Raw genomic sequence first — 18,393 nt, 5'->3', positions numbered from 1 at the left:
CAGCTTCCCTCATATTGACTGGCACCTCCTGTCTGCAAGCGGAACAGATGAGGCTGAATTTGTCAGGTGTTTTCAGGAAGGAAAGGACGAGAGGAGAGGCTATACTGGATCTAGATCTATATCAATAGTTTGCAGGTGGTCTGCAAACTATTGGAAAGGATTCTTAAGAATAGGATGTACGAGTATTTGGAGAAGTACAGTTTATTCAAGTATAGTCAACATGGCTTTGTGAAGGGAAGATCATGCCTCACGAGCCTAATTGAGTTTGTGAAAAGTAACAGAAGAAATTGATGAGGGTAGAGCAGTTGATGTGGTCTACATGGATTTTAGCAAGGCATTTGAGGATCTAGTTCTGGGTAATGAACCTGGTCATGTGACAGACCTCTTGGTGGGAAAGCATTTTGGTGAGAGTGACCACAACTCCCTTAGCTGCAGCATAGCTATGGAAGAGGATAAAAACAGACAAAATGGGAACGTGCTTAACTGGGAAGTGTTAATTATGAAAGTATGAGGCAGGAACTAGCGAGAGTAAATTGGAAACAGATGTTCAAGGGTAAAAGCAAAGAGGTAATGTGGAGGAAGTTTAGGTACCACTTATGCTGGGTTCAGGATAGGTTTGTCCCACTGACACAAGGGAAAAAAAATGGCAGGAAAAGTGAACCATGGATGACGAAACACGTGAGGCAACTGGTCAAGAGGAAGAAGGAAACATATGTTAGATATAAGAAGCAGGAAGCAGGAGGGGCTCATGAGAAATATAGGGTAGCCAGAAAGGAGTTTAAGAAAGGATTTTGGAGAACTCGGGGGCTTGAGAAGACCTTGGCATGTAGGATTAAGGAGAACCCCAAGGCGTTCTATGCGTATGTGAAGAACAAGAGGATGATAAGAATGAAGGTGGGACCACTAAAGGATAAAGAAGGCAACATGTGCCTGGAGGCGAAGGAGGTTGGGGATGTCCTAAATGAATACTTTGCTTCAGTATTCACAAGTGAAAAGCACCTTGATCAGGGTTAGGTCGAAATAGAACAGGCCTGTGTGCTGGACAATGTGGAGATTAAGGAAGAAAAAGTGTTGGATATTCTTAAAAACATCAAGGTTGTTAAGTCCCCAGGGCCAGACATTATATACCCCAGGCTGCTGTGGGAACTGAGAGAAAAAAATCGCTGGAGCAGTAGCTATGATCTTTGAATCCTCTTTGGCTACAGGGGATGTGCTGGACTATTGGAGAATGGCAAATGTAGTTCCCTTGTTTAAAAAGGATAATGGGAAGAATCCTGGGAACAATAGACTGGTGAGTCTTAAGTCGGTGGTCTGCAAACTATTGGAAAGGATTCTTAAGAATAGGATGTACGAGTATTTGGAGAAGTACAGTTTATTCAAGTATAGTCAACATGGCTTTGTGAAGGGAAGATCATGCCTCACGAGCCTAATTGAGTTTGTGAAAAGTAACAGAAGAAATTGATGAGGGTAGAGCAGTTGATGTGGTCTACATGGATTTTAGCAAGGCATTTGACAAGGTCCCCCACGAGAGACTCATCCAGAAAGTTATGAGTCATGGGATCAGTGGAACCTTGGCTGATTGGATTTTTAAAAAATGGCTTACAGGAAGAAAGCAGAGGGTAGTAGTGGAAGGCAAGTATTCTGCCTGGAGGTCGGTGACTAGTGGAGTGCCAGAAGGATCTGTCCTGGGACCCCTGCTCTTTGTGATTTTTATAAATGACCTGGATGAAGGAGCGGAAGGATAGGTGAGTTCGTTTGCCGATGACATGAAGATTGGAGGTGTTGTTCATGTTGTCGACGTTTACAAAAGGTTATAGACAGGATGCAGAGTTGGGCAGAAAAGTGGCAGATGGAGTTCAATCCGGATAAGTGTGAGGTGATGCATTTTGGAAGGATAAACCAGAAGGCTGAATACAGGCAACAACCACACAAAATGCTGGTGAAACAGATGGTGGTTGAGGCTGTCATTTAGCGTATTTATGGCAGAGGTTAATATATTATTGGTCGCTAGTGTAGGAATCATTTTTTTTAGCCAGAACTACTGGACGATTAATTAAATACATGGCTAAAAGCAACCTTTACAATTTTAGATACATCAGTTCAAAATGGCTGCAGTGCTAACCTTTGTCACAATGTATGATGTTGAGTTTGTTATTTCCTTTTTCGGTTACCGTTGTTGAGCCACTTCCTCCGTTTCCATGGTAACAAACCACCAGATCTGCGATACGTATTGCACAATTTTATCGTTTTGTGATCACTTCCTCTCAGCGTAGAGACAGTAACCTCGGGGCAAGTGCAACAGAATGATAGTGGGAGGAAAGGATGCTGTGAGTATTGACTGTATGGAATGAACTGAGAACATAGAAATATAGAAAACCCACAACATATATTTATTTATTTTCGAAATTTCCTATAGCCCTCTATATTTTTAAGCTCTATGTATGTATCCGAGTTTCTTAAAATACCCTACTCTATCTGCCATCACCAGCAGCGATCCCACTGACATCGCCTCTTTACCTACTTAAAACTGTGCCCTCTTGTATTAGCCATTTCAAACCTGAGAAAAAACCTCTGCCTCTCCACACTGCCTCTCATCATCTTATACACCTCTATCAGGTCACCTCTCATCCTCCAAATCTCCAAGGAGAAAAGGCCAAGTTCACTCAACCTGTTCTGAGACGGCATGCTCCCTAGTCCATGAACCATCCTTGTAAATCTCTTCTGCACACTTTCTATAGTTTTTACATCCTTCGGGTAGTGAGGTGATGAGAACTGGGCACAGTACTCCAAGATGGGTCTGACCAGGGTACTATACAGCTGCAACATTTGCTCTTGTCTCTTGAACTCATCCCACGGTTGATGAAGGCCAGTGCACCGTACGTCTTCTTAATCACTGAGTCAATCTGCGCAGTTGCTTTGAGCGTCATATGGACTCGGAACCCAAGATCCCTCTGCTCATCCACACTGCCAAGAGTCTTACCTTTAATACTATATTCTGTCATCATATTTGATCTACCAAAATTAACCTCTTCACATCTATCTGTGTTGAACTCCATCTGCCACTTCTCAGCCCAGTTTTGCATTCTATCAATGTCCTGCTATAACCTCTGACATCCCTCCACACTATCCACAACACCTCCAACCTTTATGTCATCAGCCATCCCTCCACTTCCTCTTCCAGGTCATTTATAAAGATCACAAAGAGTAGGGGTCCCAGAACAGATCCCTGAGGCACTCCACTGATGACTGACTTCCATGCAGAATATGACCCGTCTGCAACCACAAGCCAGTTCTGGATCCACAAAGCAATTTGGATCCCATTCCTCCTTACTTTCTCAATAAGCTTTGCATGGGGTACCTTATCAAATGCTTTGCTGGAATCCATATACACTACATCTAATGCTCTACCATCATCAATGTGTTTCGTCACATCCTTAAAAATTCAATCAGGCTCGTAAGGCACGACCTGCCCTTGACGAAACCATGCCGACTATTCCTAATCATATCATGCCTTTCCAAATGCTCATAAATCCTGCTCCTGTCGTGGTTTCTCGTGCCCCACAAACGACCAGGAGACACAGAAGATTCTTCAAGAAGTATTAAACTTTAATTTGCAAATCAAAGCTGAGACAGTCATTGAGCTAGTTGCTGATTGCCCACCGATCCTTGTACATAGCATTTTTTATAGCAATCTCCTGGTTCAGTTGCATTAGCATATGCAATCGGTCTATAGTTGCGTATCACACATACATCCTGCCACTATTGTTTCTACCCATTGACTTAATCATGTTCTAATCTACATCTCTTAGCTACCTCTCATTAACACACCATTGTCTTCTACATTCAATTGGATACATGCATAGCAAATAGCAAGTTCAAAGCTGACTGCATAGTTTTGGTTACAGCAAACTAAATTGGATACATGCATAGCAAATAGCAAACTCAGACTACATAATCTACATCTCTTAGCTTCCTCTTATTAACACACCATTGTCTTCTACATTCTTAGGATTTCGTGACTTAATCATGTTCTAATCTACATCTCTTAGCTACCTCTCATTAACACACCATTGTCTTCTACATTCTTAAGATTTCATTCTCTAGCAAATAGTAAATTCAAAGCTGACTATATAGTTTTGGTTACAGAGCAAACAATGCAACTTTTATAGGAAACTGATACAGGACTTTGTGATATGGTGCAACTCAAACTACCTGCGTCTCAATATCACCAAGACCAAGGAGATGGTGGTTGACTTTAGGAGATCTAGGCCTCATATGGAGCCAGAGATCATTAATGGAGAATGTGTGGAGCAGGTTAAGACCTACAAGTATCTGGGAGTACAGTTAGACGAGAAGCTAGACTGGACTGCCAACACAGATGCCTTGTGCAGGAAGGCACAGAGTCGACTGTACTTCCTTAGAAGGTTGGCATCATTCAATGTCTGTAGTGAGATGCTGAAGATGTTCTATAGGTCAGTTGTGGAGAGCGCCCTCTTCTTTGTGGTGGCGTGTTGGGGAGGAAGCATTAAGAAGAGGGACGCCTCACGTCTTAATAAGCTGGTAAGGAAGGCGGGCTCCGTCTGGCGGGCAAAGTACTGGAGAGTTTAACATCGGTAGCTGAGCGAAGGGCGCTGAGTAGGCTACGGTCAATTGTGGAAAACTCTGAACATCCTCTACATAGCACCATCCAGAGACAGAGAAGCAGTTTCAGCGACAGGTTACTGTCGATGCAATGCTCCTCAGACAGGATGAAGAGGTCAATACTCCCCAATGCCATTAGGCTTTACAATTCAACCACCAGGACTTAAGAACTTTTTAAAAGCTATTATTAATACTTTTTGAGATAGTGATTTAGATGCATATCATATTTTTTACTGAGTTAAGTATTGTATGTAATTAGTTTTGCTACAACAAGTGTATGGGACATTGGAAAAAAGTTGAATTTCCCCATGGGGATGAAAAAAGTATCTATCTATCTATCTATCTATCAATACTCCTCAGCATCTTCTCCATTAATTTACTAATCACTGAATTAAGTCTCTCTGGTGTATAATTTCCTGGGCTATCTCTACTCCCTTTCCTGAATAAGGGAACAACATCCACAACCCTCCAATTAGTTTATATATGTGCATTAAAAATAAACAAAAACAGCTGTTGCAGGAAAATTTACGTAGAAAAGAGAGAATGCTGGAAACATTCAGCAGATCGACTGCATCTTGGACAGTCCCAGTTCTGATACTGGGTCTTTCACTGAGGTAGCCTGATTTGCTGAGTTCAAGCATTTTCTATTTTATAATTTTACACTCCGTTTCTGCTACCCTGACGGAACCATCGCAGCTAACTGTGCTGGGCAAGTTCACGCACAGCAAGAAGACAGTGACGATAGATAGTTTAGCTGCTGGAGACAATTTGAGGTGCATCCTCATCCTCTAACAATCTACAGCACGCAAACCAGCCTGAGCATCAGTGCAGACAGAAGATAGGTTCTCGTCCCACCTTAGTTTGTGACTCGAAAATGGTAGGAACACAACGGCAAATCGACAGCAGCAAATCGTCTGTGTGTGGCTTATAATATAGATGGAATCTCTCAGAATATAGAACTGACAGTACAGGGCTTCAATCTAGGTTGGTAGTTCTACAGTTGGGATTGGAATTTCTTCTGACTGCAGTGAGGCTGTAGTTAAATATTTGTTATAGCGAAATCGCCATCTGCACCACCCAGTGGGACATCATACCTCTCAAGTATTCCGGAGATTTTTGAAGAGGTAACTATGGAGATAGATGAAGTTGGGCAGTGATTTGTCTAAATGGACTTTGGTAAAGCCTCTAACAAGATCCTGCATTATAGCTGATCTGGAAGGTTAGGTCACGTGGAATTCACGAGGAGTTTGTGAGGTGGATTCACTGCGGGTTCAATGACAGGAAGTAAAGGGTGATGACTGAAGATGGAGTTACGAATTGAGGCCTGTGATGAGTGGGATGTGCGTGTCATTTTCGATACCTCTGTAAATCATTATTCATGCAATTTTTTATATGACACGGTTAGCGAGTTTGATACTAAATTCGGGAGTCTGGTTGATATTGCAACATGTTACAATGAATTTCAAAGGGATCTTGGCCAGTTGACGAATGGCAAATGGTCTTATCTTGGACAAGTGAGAGATTGTGCATTTTGGATAGTCAAAACAGGCTGGGACTGGTGTAGTGAATGGGAGGGCACGGAATATTGAGGAACAAAGAGACCTTGGAGTACCAGCGTACAGTTCACTGAAGGTTAACGGGCAACTATAGAGGGTCGAAAAGTAGGTTTTAATCATTCTGGCCTTCATCAGTTAGGGCATTGAGTTCTGGAGAATGGACATACCGTTAATATTGTAGTTATATAAATTGCTGGTGAGGCTACACCGAGTATTATATACAGTTTTGTTCATGCTACTGTAGGAAAGACATTATCAAGCTCACAGTGTACAAGAAGAGTTTGATGACGATGTTGCCTGGTCTATAGGGCCGAATTTTAGGGACAGGTTGGTGGAGCTGGATCTTTATTCCAAGGAGCACAGGGGAATGAGAGTGACATTGTAAGAGTTTATAAAATGAAGATGATCGGGAGTGAGGAGTGGTTGTACATTTTGACTTTTTGAAGTCTGTTGGTTAGGAGCTCCAACACCCACTTGCACAGGGGTGTATTTAGGTGGAAGAGTTGGAATTTGTCATACAGCGGTCCTGTAGGTAAATATATTCGTGTGCCCAGTGTGGAAGGATTGGAGTTTTTGATATGTACCATTATCAGCCGTTTAATATTCTTTGTGCTGATTGGTGGCAGTTCCACCGGGCAGTAGAAATTTGGTTCTGAAGGTGTAGAGTTCTTTGGTCCAGGGATGATGCTGGCCGATTTGAAGCCTTCATGACTGAAGTGTTGACGATGGCCGTGAAGTCATCAGTGAGCTGGTGTCCACATTGCCGGAGCACTCGGCCAGGTATGTTGTCTGGCCCGGCAGCTTCACAGGGTTGGATCTCTGCAGAGTCCTCTCATCTGCTGTTGTTACCAAGTGCAGCTGTTCTCCTCGGCGAGGATAGCTTTCATGGCTGACATTTGGATGCTTTGAAACATTATTTAGAATACCAGGGAAAGTGACGTCACAGAAAAAAATACGTAGTCTGCAATGCCTTTGATGCCCAGCCACATTTGACAAGATTTGTTCCCCAGGGTTGGGGAGTCCAAAGCCAAAGGGCAAAGATACAAAAGAGCAGAGAGATCGAATAGACCTGCGAGATAATTTCATTACACAGAGCTAGTGAGTACCTGGAATGAGCTGTTATGTGTTTGCATGGTTGGTTATCTAGTGTTTGGAAATACCCACTCACTGTCACCTGCCTGCGAGCAGCTGGAAATTAAAGAAACACACAAGATGTTTCTTTATTCAACGATTCAAAACGAAATCAAAACAAAAATTGTTTGAAGTCATTCTGATGCAGGGTGTTGGAGCTGAAGGATCAACTTTGTTTCTCTCCACAGATATTCCTTATCTGTTGAGTGTTTCCTGTATTTGCAGATCTTTTGAAAATTACGTTGGAACGATTTGAGTCTCCTGGGAAATGGATTTGTGTAGAATGCACAATGTAATTCATTCTCTTACAGGACAGAAACAGGGCTTTCGGCCCATCTAGTCTGTGTCATTTTTTGCCTGGATCCATTCACATGCACCCAGATCATAACCCTCAATACCTCCTTAATCTATGTACCCATATGAACTTCTCTTAAATGCTGCAATTGATCCTGATGCTGCATTCATGCACCGTCTGAGTGAAGTAGTTCAAAGATACAATTTAATGTCAGAGAAATGTATGCAAAATCCTGACATGATTTTTCTTAGCAACCATCCACGAAAACAGAGGGGTGCCCCAAAGAATGACGACAGTTAAATGTTATTTATATCATCATAGGTTTGTACACAACTTGCAGGGGTTCTCCACCTGAGGTCCTAATTTCTTGAGTTTAAGTATGGTAATTATAATAACAATTATCTGGGCTTTGTTGAGATTACATCTGGAATACGGTGTAAAATCCTGCTCCCTTACTAGCATGGGTTATGTAGATCAAAGAACTAAGCGTCGAAGGAACTCAGTGGGTAAGTCAGAATCTGTGGAGGAAATAGATTGTGAGCATTTCGGGCCGAGACCCTCCCTCTGGACTGAGAGTAGACGGGAAGTAGTCAGAGAAAAGCAGTGAGGGCTGTGGATGGGGCAAGAGCTGGGGAGTGAGAGGTGGATACAGATGATGGGGAATGTGGGGAGTTGGAAATAGTGACTGTCTGTGAGGTGAGTAGTTAGGGCAACAGAGGGCTGCGGAAGATGGAATTTAATTCCAGGGAGTATCATCTAAGAAGTTAGAGAGTATTTGTTTTAGAGATTCACCAGACTGATTTCTGGAGGACGATAACGATCAGTGATTGTTTTGACGTAAAACAGAGATCTGCAGATGTGTGGAGACCGAAGGAATCGAGGAAATGAGCATCAGGCAGAAACGTGGCTGAGATGCGAGAGCAGCCGCCATCTTGTTGATGGTTAGAGCGGCTGAATGACCACCTCCTGCTGTTTCTCATTTGATGTTTCAGTGTTCCTGTCCAGTGAACCTGGGGGAATGTGAGTAGAAATTAGTGTTTATAAACATAGGCTGATTGTAAAGAAACCAGTGCAATACCTATTCGAGTCTGACTTGTTTATCGGATTGGAATAGGAATCGAACCCTAATTCTGAGAACCGAGAGGTGAAGCGATGGGGGCGGGGAAGATACAGAAGGAAAAATTAAAAATGTAGCTGGTGTAAAATGTGGCAGGTAGGTCGGACAGCGTGTGAGGGGCGAGGACTAGAGTCACAGGTTCAGGTGGGAGATCCTCCACCCGTCACGTGATCCAGTTTCTCGCTTCAAACGCAGATCTGCAGCATCTGTGGGTTTTCGCTTCTGAGCCCCGCCCCCGCTCTCACAGTCTCTGGATGGGCGGTGGATTTCTTTCCATTCTCTGTTGAAGCACATTGTCGGTGGGGCGGTGGGGTGCCGGGGGACGGATCGCTGTCTACGGGACAAATAGATCAAGTTCCTATCGGTGAGTCCTGAGGCCGATCGCAAGGGGGAAACCTGATGTTGGGCAGTGTGTTCCGTTAACTTTCCCGAACTGGCGGCTTCGTCCCGCTTCCTAGACACAACCTGCCCAGGTCGGTCCCGGTTGTGGGACCTTCACACCGAACCGGCTGAGATGTGCCGCCGCTCAGCCTCTGGTGTTTTGGTCACAGGAGCGGGATGAGGTGCTGATGCCAGGACTAAACCCATCCGTTAAGTTGTGCCTGGGGAACATTACCTACATCATCTGGCCCGGTAGTGGATCCAAACTTCACCTGGACCGATAATTGTTCTACATATTTCCAGCCAACTGGAAGCGGCCATACGGCCTGTTACGTTCTTGCAGACACAAGGTTAAAACAGAGAAATCTCACCCTCGGGACACTGCTCAACATGTATGAGAAGTTTCATCTTTCCCCGCATCAGACAGGACAGTGTAATTCAGATCTCTCATGTCTTCTCGGAGGACTGGGAAGTTTATTTCCATCTTATTGCCATTGCTACGACTTGCCGAAATGCAACCAATGTTTCCCGATATATGTGCATATTAATGCGAGAATTAAGTCTTTTTCATTTATCTGGGTTTCTCGGAAGCATGTACACTCCCTCCAGAATTTCCAAAAGAGCAACCCAGTCTGTTCCTGGGAACCACCATCTCTCAGGATCTGAAGTGGGAGCAGAACATCAGCTCCATCCTGAAGAAGGCCCAGCAGCGAATGTATTTCCTGCGGCTCTTGAGGAAATACGGTCTGCCTCAGGAATGTCTGCTGCAGTTCTACACTGCAGTCATTGAGTCTGTCCTGTGCACCTCCATCATTGTGTGGTTTGGAGCCGCCACCAAGCAGGATAGAACCAGACTACAGTGCACAGTGAGGACTGCCGAGCGCATCATTGGAGCCTCCCTGCCCTCTATTGTGGACCTGTACTCTTCCAGGTTGAAGAAGAGGGCGGGGAACATCATAAAGGACTCCTCCCATCCTACGCACAGACTGTTTGATCTGCTTCCGTCTGGTAGGCACTTCAGATCCCTCCAGACTAAGACTAATAGGCACTGGAAAGTTTTTTCCCTACTGCGGTCACTTTGCTGAACAGTTAACTGCCGGTTAACTGTCGGCTAACTATTACTTGGATTGCACTACCTGTATGTATAATTTATATTTTCATTTATATTTATCATTATTATTGTTATGAGCAGAGAGACAACATCTGCCGGAAGTAAATTCCTTGTATGTGCACAGGTACTTGGCGATTAAAGTCTGATTCTGATTCTGATAATAATTCCACAGGATTAAAATGGGGCATCTTTATATTATTTTTACATGTACCGAGGTAGAGTGTAAATCTTGTCTTCGGTATCATCCGCACAGATTAATACAATGCAACAGTATATTGAGGTAAAACAATAACAGAATGTAACAAATCATTATGGTTACAGAGAGAGTGTGGTGCAGGTACAGTTGAAGTCAGAAGCTTACATGCACATAGGTTGAAGTCATTGAAACTCATTGTTTAACAACTCCACATATCTCATATTAGCAAACTATAGTTTTGGCATACGTTGAGGACATCTACTTTGTGCATGACACGAGTAATTTTTCCAACAATTGTTTACAGACAGAATCTCACTTTTATTGGACTATATCACAATTCCAGTGGGTTTGAAGTTTAAGAACAAAATCAAAAGAGATCAGCCAAGACCTCAGAAAAAATTTGTGGACCTCCACAAGTCTGGTTCATCCTTGGAAGCAATTTCCAAACGTCTGTAGTTACCACGTTCATCTGCACGAGCAATATTACACAAGTATAAACACCATGGGACCACGCAGCCGTCATACCGCTCAGGAAGGAGACGCATTCGGTCTCCCAGAGATGAACGTACTTTGGTGCGAGAAGTGTAAATCAATCTCAGAACAACAGCAAAGGACCCTGTGAAGATGCTGGAGGAAATAGGTAGACAAGTATCTACATCCACAGTAAAACGAGTCCTATATCGACATAACCTGAAAGGCTGCTCAGCAAAGAAAAACACCACTGCTCCAGAACCGACATAAAAAAAATTACAGACTACAGTTTGCAAGTGCACATGGGGACAAAGGTCTTACTTTTTGGAGAAATGTCCTCTGGTCTAATGAAACATAAAATTGAACTGTTTGGCCATAATAACCATCGTTATGTTTAGAGGAAAAAGGGTGAGGCTTGCAAGCCGAAAAACACCATACCACCCGTGAAATATGGGGGTGGCAGCATCATGTTCTGGGGGTGCTTTGCTGCAGGAGGGACTGGTGCACTTCACAAAATAGATGGCATCATGAGGAAGGACAATTATGTGGATATATTGAAGCAACATCTCAAGATATCAGCCAGGAAGTTAAAGCTCAGTCGCAAATGTGTCTTCCAAATGAACAATGACCCCAAGCGTACCTCAAAAGTTGTATAGTTGGATCAATCTGGATATGGTGTTTCCCTGGTAAACATCCTTATCCAGAAAACAAGTCAGCAAAGTCTTTGAGAATGTCATTTTCTTTTTCAACACCATAGATTCACTTCACCGGGTCTAGCTTTGCGCATGTTGCTTTGCCCAGTATTGCTAGAACATGTTGTTGTACTATCTCAATCTCTATCTTGTGTTTTTGCCCTTTGTACACACAGGTGAGTGCTTTCTTTCCCAATGGCGCCGTCTTGTGGCCAAAATATGCAACGAGCTTGCAGGTGGATTTTCTCAGTCTTCCTCTGATGTCCAGTGAGTTGAATGTTTCTGCTGGCATTACATTGCACTTTGCCCCAATGTCACGCTTAAATGTCACATTCCTCCTGTTTATCATCAGATCTTGAGTCCAATCATCTTCATCCTCCATCTCTGCATTGTCAATATTCTTGATGCATACCTCCTGTTCCACTTCAACTGTGCCAATGAACATGTTACTGTTGCCCTCACTCTGTTCCACGGCATGCATTTTCCTTGCGTGCTCCTGCGATTTGCACATTGCTGCAAAGTGATATTTTTTTCTGCATAATTTGCATGTCTGACCAAAGGCTGGACATTTTCTGTATCCATGTTTATAACCACATCTGTTGCAGTTAACTTCCTTTTGATCATCCTGTGGAGCTGGCTTTGTCCTACTCTCATCAGTTTTCACAGTTTTTATTTTGTGCACTTCAATCTCTTCATAAGCACTTTAACCTGACCTGACGTGATCTCGCTTGCACGGCAAACATCAATTGCCTTTTCTAATGTAAGCTCCGCCTCTCTCAACAGCCTGCCTCTCACTTGATCATCTAGTATGCCGCATACAATCCTGTCACGTATTAAAGAATCATGCAGTTGTCCGAACTCACAGTCTTTTGCCTTGTTCTTCAAATCTATTACATAGGCGTCTCTGGTCTCTGTTGGTCCTTGAGCCCTCGTAAAAAAACGTGTCGGATGTAGTTTTTTTTTCCCGTTCGCAGTAATCTTGAAACTTTTTCTTCAACACTTCAATTTTATCTTGCTCATCATCTTGGAAGACAAACGTGTTGCAAACCTTTATTGCCTCTTCCCCCGCCACATGCAGAAACGTAGCACATTGCACTTCCTCCGTTTTTTTTTCAGCTACGCCGCTAGTGGTGCAAACCAGCTCAAATTTCTGGATCCATATTCTCCAGTTCTCAGCAAGATTACCTTGTAGGCTTAAACTTGACGGTGGCTGTAACTGTGACATATTTTACGTGTCTTCTCTTCCTTTTTTCCGCGCTTTCTTCTGACACCATGTAGTATTGATGTGACTCGGACACCGCTGTAGATTGAACAACCACGTTTATTCAACAGACTTCCATTTTTCTTAACTCCCGTCCTGATGTCATCTGCACTCTGACCTTCAAATACGCACACAATACTCTACAGTACGGTCATGGAACTGGTGCTTGCAGACTCCTTTAATGGAACCGTCATTACCCATAAATCTTTGCATTTAAAAATGTCACCATCGCCGCAGCACTGATCAAATGCGCAGGCGTCAGGGTCTAATATCACGCATGCGCGCAGTCCACAAAAGGCCTCGGGAAAAAGGATTGCAGGTAGGAGAACGGCTTTCAGGCGAGAGATTTTGGCACCGACTGAGGGACAATACAGCCATCGTGACCCGAAATCCCGGGCAGTTTAACTCTTGTCCCTCTCTGTCAGCCCCACGATCCGTACACGGGCCCCGGGAGCTTCCGGCTGATGAGGGAATGGGAACCGATAGATCTCTCAGACAGGGCTGAGCTCCAGCTATCTGAATGCAAGGATTGGGAACTCGGAGAAAGGGAACAAAATCGTTTCCATCACCAGCTGAGAAAATCACTGGGGATTTTCACAAACGAGAAAATCTACAGATGCTGGAAATCCAGGCAATACACACAAATTGCTGGAGGATCTCAATATTAGTTTTTTTTTTAACATAAATGCTGCCTGGCCTGCTGAGTTCTTCCAGCATTTTGTGTGTGTTGCTTGTTCTACCTACTCTTATTCTGGACTTTGCTACCCGTGCGAACATGTTTTGACCCATTCTCTCTGGGTACATAATGATATCAAACACCTTGGTCCTGGGCAACAAGTAGCTTTCACATCACAAATGTGCCAGACTCCAGTGAGACAGACTACTGCCCTTCCCTTCACATTCATTGGCATTGAGTTCACCACTGTCAGTCACCTGGGGGAGGGTTCAGGGGAAATATTTATGTACAGTGCAAAAGCTGGTGTTACCTGTGTGTATTGTGTGTAAAGTTGCTGGAGAATTTGCAAGTGGGAAGAACTGGAGGGATATTTGGAAATCTGACCTTTTTTAAGTGTCATTTAGCAAGCAAACCACATATGGACAATGGGCAAGTTACCTATGGATGGTGTGCAAAAGCTCTGGTGAGAAAATCCTTCCTTACCCGTTAAAGGCCTGTTACATAGGTTGTGTCAAAGTGCAGATGAACTCGATCGAACTGAGAGGAGATAAAAGTTCCTATCGACAGTGATTTGCTAGCTGTTAAAATGAATACCTCTCTATATAAAATTCACTGTACACATGTTGTCACTGGGTAAAAAATGCACAGTACAAGATTTATTTGCACACTGGTTATTACAAATTAGAGGGGACATTGGTGGGAAGGTGGGGAGACCTCCAGTGTCCCTGATGCCCTCACCTACAAGATGTGCATCCAACTGCAGCTTGTAACCCTGCACTTCAAAGAGTTGGAACTTGAAATGGATGAATTCTGGATCATCCGGGAGTTGGAAGGGGTGATAGATATAACATGAAGAAAGGTGAGTTATACCCAAGGTGCAGGACACAGGAAACTGTGAGAGTCAGGAAGATGATAGAGGTCAAATAGCCATCGCAGAGTACTCCAGTGGCCACCTTACACAACAGCAGTTGGACCACGATATAAACTGTTGGGGGGAATTACCTGGCTGAGGAAAGTCAAAGGGGTGATAGGGGATTTGTTAGTTACGAGAACAGAACAAGAGGGGACTAATATCCTAGTGTTAAGGCTTGCTCGAGCTAGTGCGGGGGGAGGGTGATGTGGTTAAAATAAGTTGTATGGGGAATGGGAGCCAGAATGACAGAACAGACAGTGGAGAGGGTGATTTGAATTGAATTGACTTTATTACATACATCCTTCATATACATGAGGAGTAGAAATCTTTGTGTTATGTCCCCATCTAAATATGCAATATATAATTTATAGTCATTTATAATAGATAGTTTGTACATAGGACAGTCAATATAACATTGAAATGCAATTATATCAGCATGAATTAATCAGTCTGATGGCCTGGTAGAAGATGATGTCCCGGAGTCTGTTGCTCCTTTTGCTGTGGTACCGTTTCCTGGATGGTAGCAGCAGGAACAGTTTGTGGTTGTGGTGAATTCGGTCCCCAAAATCCTTTGGGCCCCTTTTACACACCTGTCTCTGTAAATGTGCTGAATAGTGGCAAGTTCACATCTACAGATGCGCTGGGCTATCCGCACCACTCTCTGCAGGTTCCTGTGATTAAGGGAAGTACAGTTCCCATGCCAGGCAGTGGGGTGCTCTCAACTTCTTCAACCATCTGAGGTGAAAATGGTGCTGTTGTGCTTTTTTCACAACACAGCCCGTATGTACAGACCATGTGAGATGCTTGGTGATGTTTATGCCGAGGAACTTAAAGCTGCTCACCCTCTCAACCCCAGATATATTGATGCCAATAGGGGTTAGCCTGTCTGCATTCCTCCTGTAGTCCACAATCCTTTGCTTTTGTGACAGTGAGGGAGAATTTGCTTTTTTGACACCAGTCAGATGTTGTTCAGACCTCAGACAAAGTCAACAATCAAATGGTTGAGCATGGTGCGATGAATGTGCTGAGCTGTGTATATCATAATGCAAGAAGCATCGTAGGAAAGCCAGATGAGCTCAGGACAGGGAATTATGATATTCTATTCATCATTGGGACTTTGTTGCACTTTGTTGAGTCTGAGGGATTTAGAGGAACAAATTTGTAGACAGATCGCAGACCATGCCAAGAAACAAAGGTTGATTCAGTAAGCGATTTTTAACTTTCCATATATTGACTGGGAATCCCATACTGTAAAATAGTGGTCACCAACCTTTTTAAGCACAAGATCCCCTAACTCGGCCTTAGCGCAAGGCGAGATCGACTCCAGATTGATTAGTTACATGCATGTGCACTGGGGCAGAAAAGACCGGAATTAAAACCCCAAACCCAGAAATATAAATAATGCATAAACACCAGGGGTACCCACCCTTTTTTGCACAGTGGAACAGTTTAATATTGACAATATTCTTACGGACCGGCCGACGGGTGAAGGGGGGGAGATGTTAAACACGACGGGAATACAGCGATACTTGAAGGAATTTAGTTTAAGCGGCTCTCGGCACTTAGCTGATGTCCCGCGCTGCTCACGTTTTTTCCGCTGAGAAAACTCAGTGAGTTTGTCTTTAAGTGCGGGGTGCTTGGACTCAGGGTACCGAAGCAGTTTTGAGGGCTTCATTGCCTCATTAGACAGCCTCCGGGTCCGAACTCCAGCCTCTGCTCGCCAGACGCCTTGGCCAGGTGCGGCTGGTCGTGGGTGGGGTGAGAGGTTGTCGTGGTTACTTGAAATGACTTGGAGACACAGACAATTCTTCAAGAAAATTAAACTTTTATTTGCAAACAAAGGCTGAGCAATCAATGAACTTGTCACCGAAAGCCCACCGAGCTCCGGTGTACAGCATTCTTTATAGTAATTTCTTATCTCAGTTACATTTCGGTTTCATCAACATACCCAATCAAGTTTTAATTGCATATCATCTATATATTAATTAATTAATCGCTCTTGCCTAGCCCTCGGTGCGCCACCATTATATTTCACCTGTTCGCATTGGGGCCTTATTCCTGGCCAAGGTTATTTTTTCCAGACAACCTCCCTCACATTACATTCCTGCTCACAGCATCCTGTCCGCCACTGTTATCTCGTACTAAACAAAGGCTGAGTGTAATACATGGGATACATTGCAGCTAATAGTGCTGCTAATCAAACAGGTGACCTGTAAGTATGCAGCTAAGAGAGTACAAAGTATCTAGTGAAAACAACACATAGCAAAATGTGTCTAGTAAAATAATACATATTATTATTCAGTACCTAGAAGTGATTACATAGTATAGTAAATAGCTAATACATAGTGATTATATTTCAGGTATATATAATGATTATGTCAGGTATATTTCTCAATAAGGTCAAGGTCAGGGCCGGAGGTCTCCATACCAGGGCCACGGTGGTGGCAGTCTGGAGAAAGCGACCGAGCGAGGAGAGCGACAGGCTCGCGCCCGCCCCCTTATAGGATCTATCGGCTGAGAAAAGTTTGTTTCAGTAGATCGCAGCGAGGTAGCTGCTCTGATACTTACGAAACCTTGAGCCCGAATTAGGTCGTCTGCAAATAGTTTAGCACCGGGCTCCCCACGAACATTCGGTGTTGTAAACAGGTCCATCTCTCTGTGCTCCAGGCCAGTAGCAACGGCGGTTCTCGCCGGCCGCACGAGGGTATCACTGCGTTTAGGCGACTGATGACCTTGCGTGCGTACAAGTTCAACGGTGGCCGTGACGGAACGAGGAAAGGTGCAGCTGACTCGTATTGTTTCCTCGCAGCCCGGTGACCACTGAAGTACACGGTTTAGTGCGGGGGAGCTATGCGCATGCACACTGGGCAGAAAGAATGGAACGAAAACCCCGCAACCCAGAAACAATGTCTCAACAGTATTTGTGTATTTATATTACATTTTTTTTCGGGATCTACTGGGAAAGTCTCAAAGATCAACCAGTCAATCGTGATCGACGGGTTGGCAACCCCTACTGTAAAAGGACTAGATGGGGTAGAGTTTGTCAAATCAGTACATAGATTTCCCGATGTAGAAGTGTGCAATAAGCTGTTAGGAAATGATCCAGGGTTAGTGACAGAAATTAGTGATCATAATGCCGTGAGATTCAAAGTAAATATGGGAAAAGAGAGGTCTGGACTATGGGTTGAAATTCCAAATTGGAGAAAGGTCAATTTTAATGGTATCAGAAAGGATCTGACAAGCGTGGTTTGGGACAGGCTGTTTTCTGGCAAAGGAGTACTTTTAAGTGGGAGGCCTTCAGAAGTGAAATTTTGAGGGTGTTGAGTTTGTATGTGCCTGTCAAAATAAAAGTTGAAAGCTAACTGGTGCAGGGAAGCTTGGTTTTCAAGAGATATTGAGGCCCCAGATGTTTTGTTCCTCTGAATGCCTCAGACTGTTGGGTGCTAGCAAGACTGATTAATGACTACAATACCATAATTCCACACCCTGAGCTCATCAGACTTTTTTTTAGTCATCTTCTGTTGGTTTCAAAAAGTTTCCCAATAGCTTTTGCTCTTTTGTTTGCCCTCTCTTTGGCTTTTATGTTGGCTTTGGCTTCTCTTTTCATCCACGGTTGTGTCCTCCTGCCTTTCCAATGCTTCCACTTCTTTGGGATGTATCGATCACTCAGCTCCCGAATTGCTCCCAGAAATTCCAGCCATTGCTGCTCCGTTGTCCCTCCTACCTTTTCCCTTCCAAAGAGGGTGCTTGTCCACCTTCTCTGTCACAGAAACATGGAGAAGTTCAGTACAGAAACAGGCTATTTGGCCCATCTAGTCAATGCCAGAAAACCATTTAAGCTGTCGAATGCAACTACCTGCACTGGGACTATCGCTCTCCATACCCCTACCATCCAGGCTCCCATCCAAACTTCTTTTAAATCGTGAAACCGAGCTCATATTCACCACTTGCG

General features: G+C 43.8%; 1 protein-coding gene across 1 annotated transcript in view; it reads left to right on the top strand.

The window, feature by feature from the left end:
- The first annotated feature begins 13,138 nt into the window (after positions 1-13,138).
- Positions 13,139-18,393, top strand: part of LOC140721893 (uncharacterized) — a 57,302-nt gene continuing 52,047 nt past the window's right edge. Inside the window, exon 1 of the mRNA XM_073036727.1 lies at positions 13,139-13,171. The gene's annotated coding sequence lies outside the window, so the exon portion shown is untranslated. The remainder of the gene's footprint in view (positions 13,172-18,393) is intronic.

This window comes from Hemitrygon akajei, unplaced genomic scaffold (assembly GCF_048418815.1).
Source record: "Hemitrygon akajei unplaced genomic scaffold, sHemAka1.3 Scf000063, whole genome shotgun sequence".
In the NCBI taxonomy this organism is placed as follows: Eukaryota; Metazoa; Chordata; class Chondrichthyes; order Myliobatiformes; family Dasyatidae; genus Hemitrygon; species Hemitrygon akajei.
This window is presented reverse-complemented; position numbering and strand designations above follow the sequence as displayed.